Raw genomic sequence first — 8,057 nt, 5'->3', positions numbered from 1 at the left:
CTATGGATTAGATGATAGCAGGGGTCGAAGCTCTATGTCTTTTTCATCGCTATCTTTCAGAGGTTGAAGCTCCACATGCTTGTCTTCGCTTCCTTTCTCCTCTCTGTCATCCGTGCCCTCTTGGTTTACTACCTCTAACTTCTTGTACGTGTATAGCTTTGCACATACGACGAAGTAAACAACGTTTATCACCTGCAGTGTCACTACCAGCCAGTAGTATCCATCCAGCTTCCCTCTGTTGAGGTTGTCCTGAAGCCACTCCCCGTCTCCCTTGGTCCTCTCGTGCACCGTCGTCACGAGCAACGTGCCCATATAGCTCCCGGCGGACATTGTCAGCCAGTACAGCGCGGCGGCGGAGCTCCGCATGCTCTCTGGTGCCTGGTCGTACAGGAACTCCATGCGGCCAACGTCCATGAACGCGTCGGCCATGCCGTGGATGGCGTACTGCGGTGCCATCCAGAACACGCTCATCGGCACGGTCGCGCCGGGGCTGTCCAGGAGGCCGTGCCTGGCCGCCGTCCGCTTCCTCTCCGCCTCCACGACCGCCGACACTATGTTGCTCAGCATGCTGATGGTGAGGCCGATGCCCGTGCGCTGAAGGTGCGTGATGCCCGTGGGCTGCCCCGTGAGGCGTCGCAGCCATGGCACCAGCACCCGGTCGTAGAGCCCGAGGGTGGCGAGCATGGCGATGTTTGAGAAGATGAGCATGGAGGCTGGTGGTATCTCGAGGTGTGCTGTGATGCGCCTGTCCATGGTGCGCGCCTGCTGGATGGCAAAGCTATGATTGTGGGACGCCGAGGTGACCAGGAGGATCCCGGCGCCCCAGATGGGCAGCATGCGGATGATCGATTTGAGCTCCTCCACCCGGTGCACCGTGGACAGCCGCCATGGCCGCGGGACGCCGCTGCTGGTCAAGTCGCCGTCCATCACGGTTGCAGCCACGGTCAAAAAAGCTGAAGAAAGAGGTTTTAATTTATCTTAGGCTCGCGCAAAATGTGACATATCTATTTGTTTGTGTAGAAACAAATTAAGGAGACAAACTCACAAACTTACGTGAGTTGGTTCGTGTGGAGCAGCCGTCCGGCAGTGGAGATGCCAGCGTCGAGCACCTTGTCATGGTACAGGAGTCTGGGGTCGCTCGGCACGGTCACATTTCTCTTCCGAAACGCAGCGAAGGCAACCTGAGCCAGTCGTTTGAACGGGCTGCCCCCGGGAGCCATCTTGACGTACAGAGGGTAGCCCGACACGAACGCGGTGACCGCGGCGAGCATGGCGATGGTCGGCACGCCGAGCCCCCACCCCCACCCCACGTTCTCCTGGATGTACACCACCAGGGTAATGGCGGCCAGCTTGGCGAGCTCGACGCCGAAGAAGTAGAGGTTGAAGAAGCTCCACCTCTGCTTCGCGCCGTTGTCGAGCTCAAACTGGTCGGCGCCGAACGCCATGACGCGCGGCCGCGTGCCACCAGTGCCTATGGACGTGCAGAGCAGCGACAAGTGGAGGACGAGGAGTGTCCAAGCGGACGCGCGAGCGCAGGCATGCTGACCGATGGAACAGGGCGGCGGGCGGAGCGACGGGAGCAGCGCGGAGACGGTCAGGCTGACCATGCCGAGCTGGTAGATGATGGAACCCGCCGCGATGGTCCAGAAGCGGCCGGCGAAGGCGTCGGCGACGAGGCCGCCAATGACCGGGGTGAGGTTGGAGAAGCCATGGAAGTTGGTGAGCGTGTTGGAGGCCTCGACGAGTGGCAAGTGCAGCTGCTGCGTCAGGTAGGTGATCAAGTTGGCGTTGAACCCGATCGTCGCGAACCGGTCACAGAAATCGTTCGCTGCAGCACAGAGATCTCAATTCAGGTTTAACTTTAACAGGGCTATGATATGATCGGCAAGCTCAGACAACCGATGCTTTGGATAGTGGAGACTAGAGAAGCACTTCACCTAGGATGAACGGCACGGTCTTGAAGCCGCCCTGTTTCCTCTTCTCGCCGAAATCCTCTTCGTCCAACATTCCTGCGAGGTGTGAAGCAGCACGGGATCCAGATCAGAGATCCCTCCCTAGGAGATGGATTGGGGAGAAAGAGAGGAAGAAGAGGAAGTTGAATATTGACATTTCAGAGTTAACGCCTCCCCTGCTTCCGCTCTGAGTCGCCATATGTTCTTATCTTGCTCCACGTTCCTGCTTGATTGTTTTTTAATCGCTTCGTTTCAGGGAAAAGAAAAGCCGATCTAATTACTAGTATCTCTGGACTCAAGTGTTGCAGAATCGACATCTTAGCTGTCACGGATGCAAGTAAAATATGACCTTTGTAAGGCCAATGTTAGTGCCGCTTGTGCCCGGAACTGGTGTAGGCGTCTACGTGAGATAGATGCGACCTGTCGCCATGGCAAATGCTCCCGTAGCAGTCCTATGTCCATTGATTACTCCGTCCATTTCAAATCGTAAGTCAACACTGTTTCAACAGTACATTTCAATAAATCAACAATATTTTTCTTTCACAACAAATTAGCATAAGCAGTAGCATAAACTAAATTTCAGCGAAACGAATAGGGCAATCTAGTGTTAGATCACAAAGTGCAGAGAATCCAATGGTCCACGTTATCTCTTCCTTGCTCCATCGCTCGTGACTCGCGTGGGTGGCCGTGGATGTCACGGACCTTGACTGTTGCCTTCCCCGCTCGTGTTTATTAGTGGAGATGACTTGAATAACTTGTATTAAGAAATTGGAAACATATGCAAGGGAATCTGAACCACATTATACGAGAAGGAAGGTAACTGTAATGCGAGTTTAGAAAAGAATTATACTTGCGTATCATTGTATTAAGGAGAATAAAGAGTTTATCATATAAATCCCCGTCATCTAGATATATACATATCAACATTGATCTACATAGAATCTACCACATTGATCTGAAGAACCTATCACACTTATTGTGGATCCTACACTCCTCGCTGTAGAACATAGCCCACTCCTCCCAACCTTCCCATCCTGCGTGGACACCACAACCTCCGCCTCTGCATTGATGTCCATCCTGATGACGAACCGGCATGGCCAGAGGAGGCAGAGGACTAGACTCACCTGGCATCGGCCGCCCAGCCAAGTCCTGCAACACGAACATAGCCTGTTGGAGGTGCCGTGTACATATCTTGTTCTTCCACGTCACATTTGCCGCCAGGCCTGCTTCATCACCTTTGACCTTCCTCAACCACCGCCAGACAATGTTGTCATTGCCGGCACCGCTATTGGACCTATGGAGCACAAGGGAGAGAACAAATGCAGCAACATCATGGCCTACTGCGGCAGAGCGCTCAAGCATGTCGAGCCACAGCATGAGCGCGCTGCGGTCTTCCATGAAGATGGCGCGCATCCCAGCGTAGAAGCAGTCCTCCGGGTTGCTGACGCTAGCAAGCCTAGCGATGAGCTTGGCGCAGTACTCGTGGTCATAGAATCGGTTCTAGGTCCTAAGGTGTATCCCACGTAGCAGCACCCACCGTAGTGGTATGCTCCGTCCCGCTACGGCGTCGTCGCACACCCTACGCATCTACGAACAGGTTGCCCACAGGTTGCCAATATCTTCTATCAAGGACCCGCCACGTTAATTCACCTAAATCGAGTGTCATCCACTTGACTAGCTCAATTTAAGCAAACCAACATCACAAGGCCCAAAGGAGCACACTTGGCAACTCCTCTTCAGGATCAGGTTGAGTATCATACCACGATAGCCTCCACAAACTCAAGATTACATCTCATCATCGGAGCACATAATAATTTTGCGAAAAACATATATTACAAGTCTTATTGAATTTAACAAGTTAATTATACAACATTAAAGAAGACATTGATTTAAAACAATCATATGTAGTGGAGACCAACACTATCTTACCAACATCGCTAATCTAGACGGCTCTTGCCAATCACCCACTTTGCCACCAACGATGGGGTGAGATGGCCGCCAATGTCCTTTACCTGCAAAACAACTTAACGACAACACCGTGAGTACATTGCGTACTTGAAAGGTCCTAATGGCTAGAGGGGGGTGAATAGCCTAATAAAAATTTCTACAACAACACTTAACAAAAGGGTTGGATAGTTATAAGGCGAAGCAAGTGTTGCGCTAGCCTACTCAAAATGCAAGCCACCTATCACAATTCTAGTTTAGGTAGAATCTATTCACACAATAGCTATGACACTACTCTATGTTAGTGTGCTCTCAAAGGCTAACTAAAGAGCCACACCAACCAAGCAAGCAAGCTCTCACAACTAACTACACTAAAGAGCTTGACAACTAGTTTGCGGTAATATAAAGAGAGTGATCAAGAAGGTTATACCGCCGTGTAGATGAAGAAACCAATCAATCACAAGGATGAATAACAATGAAGACCAATCACCTCAGAATCAATAATGAACATAATGATTTTTTATTGAGGTTCACTTGCTTGCCAGCAAGCTACTCCTCGTTGTGGCGATTCACTCACTTGAAGGTTCATGCGCTAATTGGCATCACACGCCAAACCCTCAATAGGGTGCCGCACAACCAACACAAGATGAGGATCACACAAGTCACGAGCAATCCACTAGAGTACCTTTTGGTGCTCCGCCGGGGAAAGGTCAAGAACCCCTCACAATCACCACGATCGGAGCCGGAGACAATCACCACCCTCCGCTCGACGATCCTCGCTGCTCCAACCCGTCTAGGTGGCGGCAACCATCAAGAGTAACAAGCGAATCCCGTAGCGAAACACGAATACCAAGTGCCTCTAGATGCAAACACTCAAGCGATGCACTTGGATTCTCTCCCAATCTCACAAAGATGTTTAATCTATGATGGAAATGAGTGGGAGGACTTTTACTAAGCTCACAAGGTTGCTATGTCAATGCAAATGGCCAAAAGAGAGAGAGTTTGAGCCGGCCATGGGGCTTAAATAGAAGCCCCCACAAAATAGAGCCGTTGTACCCCTTCACTAGGTACTGATCGGGGTGACCGGACGCTTCAGTCCTACTGACCGGACACTCCGGTCCTACTGACCGGACGCTGCTCCTCAGCGTCCGGTCGCCCGATGGTGGCCACGTGTCTCCTGCGTTCAATGGTGATCATTTGATCTCAACGGTCGAAATGTTGACTGGACGCTCCAACAGAGCTGACCGGACGCTGGACCCTCAGCGTCCGGTCATTTATAGTAAGGGTCCAAAATGTGTTTTTGCCGACCGGACGCGTCTGGTCATGCTTGATCGGACCCTGCCAGCGTCCAGTCAGATGATGTCTCCTCTGTGCGCCTTACATCAGCGTACGTCAGTACTGACCGGACGCACCCTGCCAGCGTTTGGTCATAGAGCGACCCAGCGTCCGGTCATTTGACCGACGCCGGCGTCTGCGCTGTTACACCTGACCAAACGCGTCGGTCTAACCGTGGCCAGCGTCCGGTCACTCCCAGTGACCTCCGTCTTTTCTGTCTAGGGCGTCGGTGGAGTTTCTTACCCTTGCTCCCAAACTTCACCACCCTTGATCAAATGTGCTAACCACCAAGTGTATGACCTTGTGCACATGTGTTAGCATATTTTCATAAACATTTTCAAGGGTGTTAGCACTCCACTAGATCCTAAATGCATATGCAATGAGTTAGAGCATCTAGTGGCACTTTGATAACCGTATTCCGATACGAGTTTCACCCCTCTTAATAGTACATCTATCAATCCTAAATGTGATCACACTCTCTAAGTGTCTTGATCACCAAAACAAAATAGCTTCTATGGTTTATACCTTTGCCTTGAGCTTTTTGTTTTTCTCTTTCTTCTTTCTAAGTCCAAGCACTTGATCATCATCATGGTATCATTATCATCATCATGCTATGATCTTCATTTGCTTCATCACTTGGGGTGTGCTACCTATCTTATGATCACTTGATAAACTAGGTTAGCACTTAGGGTTTCATCAATTCACCAAAACCAAACTAGAGCTTTCAGTACTCACAGGACTTAATTTCAACATATAATATCTGGTGGATGCATAGGGTGATTACCAGGTATTTGTACAAGTGTGGAAATCAATGACTTCATTAATGTACTTAGTGTAATCTGTGGTGGTCTAACTTCACCGACTCTCCGTCATGGGTGACGGACTCTTCGGTACCAAGTCTGTGCTCTCAGAAAACCTTAATGTTCTCTACTAAAATTCATCGGACACTCCGCCAAACTTATCGGACCCTCCGATGAATTATAATATGCTATGTTTAAGTGTAAACAGACATCATCAGTAGTTGACAGCTACAACGGACTCTCCGTCAGCTGACTAATAGTGCGCTACTTATTTACTTTGAAACCCAATCTTTAACCCTAAGTGCTTGCATGTGTGTGATATCATGTTATCATGTCCCTAAAGTGCTTTGGAATACATCTAGGCAAGGACATGTGCTTATGGTGCAAAAATGGTATTATAGTCAACCTATTTCACATTCTCCACAAGATTGGATATATGAAGATGCATAAATAAGATGACATGAGGACATATGTATGGATATGCTACACAAAACATGTATCATAGATAGCACATGCCGACACAACAAGTTCCACAACCTTTAGACACCTAGAGAATAAGTTGTCTATTTAGTACACTATAAATGCATTATTCTTAGTCAAAATTAAGATATTTACTTTGGTGTCAAGATCATGCCTAGATGATAGAGAATATCCTAAAGAACACAACAAAATTTATTTCACAATTTTTGGAGTTCAAACGCATCTTCTATGACCTTTACAAGTTGGGACTGTGTGGCGGTATAGTGGACAGTTCGCGAATTCGGGCGGATAGTCCACCAGTGAAAACCTGTGTGCATGGGGCGTTTCACTAGGATGAATGCTGGCGCCGACGGACAGTCTGCAAGAACGATGGACCCTCCGGTAAAACGACTAACAACTCTGGTGTAAAAATGTTGGAGATGATTTCCGGGGCATCCGGGCTCCAAATCGAGTGTGGTTTGTTCCTATGGCTTACTAGTGATGTGGGAAAGCCTCTACAAGTGATGGATGTGCCATGCATGGGCTATGGTGAGCTCGACCTCATCCATGGTGGTGGTGGTCATGGATGGAGCAAGAACTCAATGGGGTTGGCCAAGGGGATTGGGGAAGATGACATTGGGCTTTGGTGATGTGCTCACCATGTCAAGGAGGGTCTCCAACTGCAGCAGCTTGCACCAGAATGGCTTCGGGATTAGATCGATCTTGGGGCTCCTCCATGGCTTGAGCTTGAAGAAGATGAAGCTTGGGGCTGCCTCCTTCATCTCCGGCGAGGTTGACAGTGTGGGGAAGTAGCAGCTCGCCGGTGACAACCTCTAGCAGTTGGTGGGCACCATCCTCCCCTTCGTCTTCTTCTTCTTCTTCTTCCTCTTCCTCTTCCTCTCCTCTCTCCCTTCCCTTCTCCTTCTCTTCTTTCTTTCCTTTCTTTGTTGCTGGACGTGAGAAATGAGAGAGATGGTGGGGGAGGGCTAGTGGTGGTGTGGTTTTGTGTGAGTGATGTGCTAACATGTGGGCCCACAATTTTAGGAACCTAACAAAACTTGTTTCACAATTTTTGGACACCTACATGATTTTATATGATTTACCAAAGATCAGCTCAAAAATTAAATTAGAAAGCTATTTCCAATTCCTTATGAAAAAGAAAAACGAATTCGTCCATGCGGCCCACACGCGTGGCTGCCCATAGGCATGCCCCACGCGAGGCTGGTCTATAGCGTGAGATGGCCCGCGGTGGGGAAATCCCGCGCGCGTCGATGACTTTGCAAAAGAGACCTCGCACTTCTCCCGAATTGCAACTAAGTACTGTTGCTATTTTCCCCTCTCTCAGAACTTCTCACTTAACCCCTTGGCCTTTCCCTAATTTGCTTGCGCACACCCTCAATGACCCAGCGCATGGCGGCGTGGCGAGCGACGGCACTGAGCGCCTACGCCGGCCACTTGGGATTTGCTCGGGCCCACCTAATGGGTCGATCACCATCTTCGACCTAAGCGGCTACACTAAGCGGCGGCGAGGGGTGGCGGGATGCACTGGAGCAAGCTACACCAGTAA

At 49.9% G+C, this 8,057-nt stretch overlaps 1 pseudogene; it reads right to left on the bottom strand.

The window, feature by feature from the left end:
- On the bottom strand, positions 1-2,007 carry LOC136510870 (protein NRT1/ PTR FAMILY 3.1-like; annotated as a pseudogene).
- Positions 2,008-8,057: the final 6,050 nt, after the last annotated feature.

The sequence above is a fragment of the Miscanthus floridulus genome, chromosome 16 (genome assembly GCF_019320115.1).
Source record: "Miscanthus floridulus cultivar M001 chromosome 16, ASM1932011v1, whole genome shotgun sequence".
In the NCBI taxonomy this organism is placed as follows: domain Eukaryota; kingdom Viridiplantae; phylum Streptophyta; class Magnoliopsida; order Poales; family Poaceae; genus Miscanthus; species Miscanthus floridulus.
Note: the sequence above shows the minus strand (reverse complement) of the source record. Positions and strands in the feature narration are given on the sequence as shown.